Below are 8,081 nucleotides of genomic sequence, written 5' to 3'. Positions count from 1 at the left end.
AATGGCATTTTCGTAGATAAAATGCAGGTGTGGGGTTAAAATCTCAAAAAAAAAAGGAGTCAAAAGAAAAGGTTAGTTTTCTGTTTGACTCCAAGTTTTGAGTCACTTTTGCAAAAAGCCCTTAATATTCTCTGGTCACTTGGTAGAACGGTCAGGTCTATTTGCATACCTAGTTATAGGGTTATTACCGCCATTTAGAAAGCACAACAGCAGCATATCCATCTACCTAATATAACTTTTTATCTTAGTTATCTACTGCAAATTTCCTTCATTTTATTTGACCACCGAAACGTCATATACTAAACAAGAATGTGATAAATGTGCTGTCATTAATTATGTACAACTACATTGACCAATGTTCTCACTTCTCACTTCTCACTTCTCATTCACAAACTTTATTTCTCTTGATCACTATTCCTTCTGTTTCATATTAAGTGTCGTTTTAGAAAAAAATTTTTATTACAAAATAAATGTCGTTTTCGATTTTCAATGCAAAATTTATTTTTCTATTGGTTGAAATATGGTTAGGTGTATAGGTATTAGTGTTTTTTTTATAGAAAATATACAAAATTAATTGTTTTCTTAATCTGTGTGCCGAAACCTAAAACGACACTTATAATGAAACAGAAGAAATATATAGGATGATTATTGCTATAAAAATGACACTGATCCATGTAGTTCAAAATGAATTTTTATCTATAAAATATGTTATTAGTTCATTGGCATCACTGTCATGAGTGTCAATTGTGTCATCATCAATATTAGAGCATCAGCATTGGTGAACTCCAAGGGGAGTTCACACAGTTTTCGAAAAAAAAAATATTAAAATAAACAAAAGTTATGAACTTGCCCTTTGGAAGTTCATTCCAGTGAATCCGGATCATCACTGTATCGCGGGCCCCACGACACGTGGCGGCCCGCGATTGGTCCTATTAATAATTTTTTTTTTTTAAACAAAAATCAAACAGAAAAAAAATAATAATAAAAAAATGTTTTGTGAACCCCTTCCATGGGGTTCACTAATGCTGATGGTCTTAGTGACTGCTGAAATTCACATGGCAGATCAAAATCGGTCTGTGTTCATATCTTTGGTTGTATCTCTCAACCAAAATAAAAAGGAGATTAAGATTGATGGACCTTACTAAAGGGAGTGTTCTTACATTGGGTTATAATCTGATAGTGAGATTGATAATTGACAATAAGACTCATTTTGGTGTATACTGTGTTTGTCTCTTTCAAATAACTGACGAATATCGACAAAACCATATATAGAGCCAATTAGGCTTCAGCCACTATTATGTTCATGCATGCTTTGTCTCTCCCATACGAGTCACTAGAAAAATTCGATCCATGGGTATATCAAGTAGACTATTATATTTATGCATACTTGACAGAAAATGTTTATTTTACGTTCTTAATTAAAATAAAAGAAAATGAATACAACATTTTTATCTCGATATTATGAAGTTCCGAAACCCGTAATCCTTAGAACCTAAAACTACAGTATGTAATATTAGTTTCATCTTGGTAAACATCATTTCAGCTTATCATCCCTAGATTCTGCATATATATAGTGTTTTTTCCGATTGAGCTAACAACATCTGGTAAATGCAATTATAGATTTTGTTTATATCGCCCATAAGGACCTCAACACATACTTTTGCAAATATGGTCTAAATGCGGTTGCCACGGCTGTACCGCTCCAATCGGGGAAATCTAATCACCATTCGTAGCTAAAAATCTTGCAGTAAAATTGCACACACGTCATGTTAACAGTGAGAGGAAGAGAATCTCTCGCTTTCAAAGTGAATGCATTTAAGCAAATGAAGGACGTTGGGTTTGCATTCACGTAAGTAGATTGATGGGTTTCATATGATATTCCTTATGTGAAGTTGAAGAAAGAAAGTTGTAGAGCAACAACACAACAATGTGGACGACATGCCCAATTAAACCGAGCTGGACCACAAATGTGTCACGAGGTCCGGGTTTTAGCTTTTTATCGAGAACGGCAGGTTCACGAATAAAGCACCGCACAGTCACGTGACAGACGAATCACACTAGAGAGGACGTAATCGACCACACAAGTACAACAACGATACCAAAGTTTGTCCGGTTTAAGACTCAATATGAATTAAAGAAAACCGGATTTTGAAGTTTGAATCAACCAAATATCAAACCGTCAAGATTACAGGAATAACCGAACATGTATTGGAGATGAAACTGTGCCTTCAACTAGACAAAACAAAAGAAGGAACAAGTTTTTAAGGGATGCAACGAAAAAAAACACAAGCTGGTGAAGATGCAAAACTGTTTTTTTTTTGGCAGAGAAGCATCAGTTAATCTTTGCATTTGAGAAGCCCATCTCCGGATTCTGCGGGCAAAGAATCAAAGAGAAGAAAGTTCTTGACGTGTTTTTTCCGACCGCGAACGCTATCAGGGACTCGATCAGATCCAAGTAAGTCTTTAGCGACCCAACGACGCACGTAATCAACGAATACAATCCTACCCAAAGCATTTCTTATGGGATTTGCGTCAACAGAAGGGCTCAAGAAGTCGGTTTCCTTGAAGGAAACATTCCTCGTCTCAAGGTAGACAGATCTCCATCGGTTGGAGAGGGCACATGTTTGAATACATTCCTTGAAAGACAAGCATGAAGTGATGAGGACCAAAAGAACATCTGGTAGATTTGATATTATGTCTGCTTGATCACTCGAATCCATTGTGGTAGTCAAGAAAAAATGGAGAATTTTGAAAGAAAAGCTAGAGGTGTTTGCGGATTTGTATCTGATATGTTAGATGCTACAGAGAGTACTTATATATACACTCTCGATAGGGTTGCATGATAGGGTTCTGTGAATTTAGTCATGATCTGAGAGGTGTCTCCGGAACAAAATTTCTATAAGTGGTATATTTTGAATATCGAAACCTATCTTTAACCTCCTGAGCCAACAATTTGCATGACCTGAGATTATAGATTTACAATTCTAGTTTTTCATAAATCTTTTATTATTATTATTATTTTTTCATAAATCAATGAAAACTTATTAATTAAACAAATTTTTTAACTATGAACCCTTCACCGTGTTTAGTTGGTAATGCCTCTTTGGCATTATTCAAACACCTAGAATAATCTTGAGGTTTTATCATGCAACCTTTTTGTGTTGTACACATTCTTTTCTTTACCACATGTGTAAGAAGGATTGGAAACTAAGATGGAACATAAAATAATTAAGTAAAGTTAAGTCAGGTAAAAATGTAATAGTAAATATCCAATAACATTTAAGATTTCTTGTTAATTCCTTCTTTTTAACTATTTTTAATTATTTTTAACTATAACATTTAAGGTTTCTGATTTATTTATAAACCGACTTACTTGAATTTTCCGTTTATGCTTCAAGAGTTCTGTAAGTTGACACTAATTGTTAAGGTCGATAAATTCATTCATGAAGCATTCTAACTAATAAAAATGAATATTTAGGTTCGATGAATTGTAAATTATATATGTCAAATTCTTTGAGTCACAGACAATATTCTTAGTAAATAAATAAGTTTTAAAATCAACAAGTTGTTATTAATTATATTAAATGACTAATTTTATATATTATCATAATAATATGATTATAATTTTTTTTATAATATATTAATATTGGTAATTTATTATTAAACTGCTATATTATATTATATTTAATCAGTTATAAGTATTTTACAAATGTACTCATTTCTAACTAAGTATCAGTCTTACAAATCGTTTAATAATACTTGAAATAACATTCAATTACAACCGCAAACTCTTACAACTCCCACTCATAACTGATGTGTTAAAACCAGTCAGATACTAAAGTCAACATCGAGATTCAATTGGAGTTACAACATACAATATATTATATTGTTTTATTTGGAAAGTAATTTTGAATAAGAATCAATTTTAGGTTGGTTGATTACTAAGTTATCAATAATAAAATGATTTATTAAAAATATTCAATTTACAAAAAATAATTATTAAAAAAATTAATTCAAAACAAACTAAATAAATATAATATATTTAAAATAAAATAATAAAATATTTTAGACTAAAAAATGCAAAATTTTATTGAAACTTATACAGATTTAATAATAGATTACTTTATAATAAAAATATTTTATTTTTAATGTTTTATCAAGGGCATCGTATTAAAAATACTTGATAGTAGTTGTAAAGCAGGTAGTACCGTGAAGAGGAGGCAGATTGTTTCCATCTTAAAATTGTTCAACGCATAGCCTCCTAATAAACTACCGCATATTCCACCAACAGCCATAGCACACCCTGAAACAGACTGAAGATTACTAAATGAGGCTCTGATAAACCAATCAAAAAGGAAAACTCAACTAGTGAATAAGAATTCAACTATAATCTTCACATAGAGTCTTACCTCTCAGCTCTTACTGCCTCAGCTATCGTGGCATCTATGACAACATCAGCCATGGCTGATCCAATATTCTGAACGGTCAAAAAAAAATCAGATACAGGCTGGAACTACGGGAGGTTGAGCCTAGACCAAGCAAGAGCCAAGGGATAAGAGAGAGCACCATGGATATCAACAGATACGGCGTCCTCTTTTTACCTCCGATTGGTATACAATCTGAGATGATTCTACATAAATCAAAAATAAGAAAAGAAACACGTTACTATAGGTTTATAACTCTCACTGCATGCCATTTTAGCTTGATTTATGTTTATGTTCATCCATCTGTTTGATACCCGTATAATGGTTTAATGCTCCATGAGAAGAAGGCAACAGAATAGACAAACTGAGAAGCTGATGGTGATAACTGAAGCCTGTCTTTGAGCTGGTATGAAACATCTGTCCATCCGAAAGATCTAAAGCCCTATATATATATAAAAACCGGTAAATCAACTTGAGTGTCACGTAATGCAGTTTCTATATATAGCTAATGCTGAGGAATCAGTTACATTCTCTATTTTGGTTTAACTAGAATTGCCATTTTTTCAGATTGTGTTAGAGAGGTTGAAGTAGACCTGAGTGAAGTAAATAAGACAAACGAGCCATAGAAACGCGACGCCAAACGCTGATCATATCGCAGCTGCTTAAACCAATGTATCATCTTCTTCTTATTGCGAGGAATTCAGACAGAACAGGTTCTTCGGATCATCAATAATCTCTTTCTTTCTTGTTTTTCTCGGCAATCTTTTAATCTGCCAGATATATAATTATTATAATATGCTTTCCTTTCCTCCTCATTCCGACATTCATTTTCTTTTTCTGTCATGACGATGAGGTTAATTTAGACTTCTTATCTCAACAAAAGCTTCTCAAGTTTCAGACACGTTTTCTAACCTATACAATTTAGACACGTCGTCTGTGGGATCCAGTCAACATTGATTGTTTTCTTGATAATCAGATAACTTTTTTTTTTTTTTTTGGTAATTTAATCAGATAAACTTCATATCCTATAAATAAAAAAACACTCAAAGGAAATATAATCATATTGTTCAATAACTGTTACTTATTAAATGCACACCAATATGATGGTGAGAACCCTTAGAAACCCTGGAGTAATCCATCAGAACAATAGCAGATCAACATTCTTCCTTAAACAATCACTGTTGAAAAGTTAATCTAAAGTTCTATACTTAGACCATGTTTATCTCGGATCCTTAATGAGTTTCTTAATGCTAATAAGTGATTTAATTAAATGAAAATAAAATAAATGAGGTATTACCGATCTTTAAATAGGAAATTTGGTGATCGATTATTAAGGAGTTTCAGAACCCACGTGTCAACACAGGAGGGAAAGTATTTTTTTTTCTATTTTCTATTTTCTTTTTCTTTCATTTTTGCTCTTCGTCTCTTGGTTTCTCTGTCTGTGACGAAGGATCGAAACCGAGGACCGATCGAAACAACCACCGATCCTCCATCTTCGTTCTCGTCTTCTCCGTGACAGAGGAAGGATCGAAACTCACCACTGATCGAAACCCACCACCAAGGACGACGACTCTCTCGCTCCTCACGGTGTCTCCTCCGTCGTTTCTCGTCTTCTCGGACAGTAGAAGGATCGAAACCCACCACCGATCGTCAGTCTTCTCTCGTTTCGATCCTCCTTCTTCTCTCGTTTCGATCTTCGATTTGTGTGGGAATATTGACGGGCTACACAGAGACCTTACACAAGATGCTTAATCAAATCTCAGGTACCTTTGTTTTTTCGTACTCCATGTATCCAGAACGTATGGTTAGGTCTTTACATTATACTCCACATGCCTCCTGGAAGCAACTATCTATACTCAGTTGATTTATAAGAAGAGAGAGCCATTGTTTTTTTTTCTGCAGGAAGTTTTACGAATTGGTTGCCTTACTTGTTGGGCGTGCTGGGCATTTTCACGGTAGTAACTATGTTCGCTGTTGTTGTTACTGAGGGATGCAGGAAGATAAAGCTACAATATTATGGCTTTAAACTTGCTTCTGCTTCGAGGTAATCATCAGTTTTTGTGTGATAAAAGATTCTTGCATGTTGTAATTGTTACCTATATAGCTAAGAGGAGCCTATTTGGATGCAACGTGTGGTTTACTCATAATTGTGTTTATGCTCAATGCTTTTACCGTTTGAGCATATATGGTTCTCCAATAACAGAGGTAGAGCCATACATACCTTTTAACATTAACCCAGCAGGGATGCAGCCTGTTCTTACAACCACTTACCTCTTGGCATTTCCCAGCATTCTTGCAAGGTAAAGAACCCGTTATGTTTGAAACATTATTGCTTCGTTTGGTGTATTTACCATCTAAGGTTGTCTAATAAGATGATTTTATTGTTTTTTAGCATTGTGGGTTCACCGTTCTTGTTACACGTGAAGGAGATTTTAAACCTAAAAGTACAGTCGGGGCACCGCCATGGGTTTACTACTCAGTCTATGCGTTTTTTGTATTTCTCTTCAACATCTTTGACATTGTGAGTGTTGCTTACTCTTTCTTTCTCAGTCTTGAGTTTCAATCTTCCATGAACATTAAATAGGACTGCTTGTTTTGTTATGAAGGCCAACTTGCCTAAGGAGATAGCGGATTACTTAAACAAAATGGGAGCGAGAATACCAAACATAAAGCCCGGGAAAGCCACAATCGAGTACCTAACGAAGATACAAGCATCAACCAGATTTTGGGGTAAAGCTAAGTTGTTGTTGTTGCATTGTAGACTTGCTCATTATAACCAAGTTTTGGTTTGGTTTTGATTTGAATCAGGAGGTCTACTGTTGAGCTTTTTGGCAACATCATCCAGTGTACTTGACCACTATCTACGCAGCATCAATCAAGGCTTTTCTATCGGGTTTACGTCGGTTTTAATCATCGCAAGTGTTCTTTCTCCATTCAATATCATTCACTTAAACCATTCTGATTTCATGTTTGTTGATATCTCTGTTGATTGGGTTTTACAGGTTGGTTCCATTATTGAACTCAGAAGATCTTACCATGCCTACAATGTAATGCCGAGTTTGAGCAAAACTTTGAAGAGGTATGGTGTATGGTGGGGATTCAAGAAACATGAGAGATGATTATATATGTTTGTTGTTTAGAGTTTCTGTAGCTTTTTCTTGTTTTAGATTAGGTAGATTATTTGTATTATCAAGTTTCAGATATACATTAGCATCATTGTCTTCAAACCAAAAAGATTCATAGACACAAGTGTCAAGTTTCAACTTTAAGAATCTACTAAATCATTTGCAAAATACTTAGTAAACATACATTCTTTCTATCAGTAGTCGCATTAGCCAAACCATTACCTAAAGGTTAACACATTACCTAAGAGGAGACATGTTGCAGAAAGCTTCTTGATCTCTTTTGCTTATGTTCCTCGGGTAGCAAGGTATGTTGACCTAAACTTTTATTGAAGTCACATTCACCAAGTCTTCTTCTCTTGCTTTAGAAGTTTTATTGAAGTCACATTCACCAAGTCTTCTTCTCTCTTGCTCTATAAATTTTTATTCACCAAGCATTGTATTCACCAAGTCTTCTTCTCTCATTCTCCTCATACAAATTATTTGAAACACAGTCCTTGTGTTTATGTTTTAATTTTTAAATGTATGTTTAAAA

At 34.2% G+C, this 8,081-nt stretch overlaps 1 long non-coding RNA gene and 1 pseudogene across 2 annotated transcripts; one reads left to right on the top strand and one right to left on the bottom strand.

The window, feature by feature from the left end:
- Positions 1–4,175: 4,175 nt before the first annotated feature.
- LOC106299566 lies at positions 4,176–5,248 on the bottom strand. Of its 2 annotated transcripts, none has more exons than XR_001261809.1 (5): positions 5,018–5,248; positions 4,739–4,866; positions 4,567–4,630; positions 4,410–4,477; positions 4,176–4,313 (listed from the first exon to the last, which is right to left on the bottom strand). It is a non-coding gene; the product is annotated as an uncharacterized LOC106299566 (long non-coding RNA). The 2 variants fall into 2 exon arrangements; XR_001261810.1 differs by having other exon boundaries at positions 4,176–4,303.
- A 279-nt stretch (positions 5,249–5,527) lies between these two features.
- Positions 5,528–7,543, top strand: LOC106298004 (annotated as a pseudogene).
- The last annotated feature ends 538 nt before the right edge of the window (positions 7,544–8,081 follow it).

The sequence above is a fragment of the Brassica oleracea genome, chromosome C6, assembly GCF_000695525.1.
Source record: "Brassica oleracea var. oleracea cultivar TO1000 chromosome C6, BOL, whole genome shotgun sequence".
NCBI classification, from domain to species: Eukaryota; Viridiplantae; Streptophyta; class Magnoliopsida; order Brassicales; family Brassicaceae; genus Brassica; species Brassica oleracea.
The sequence above is the reverse complement of the archived record's forward strand: the minus strand, read 5'-3'. Positions and strand labels throughout refer to the sequence as shown.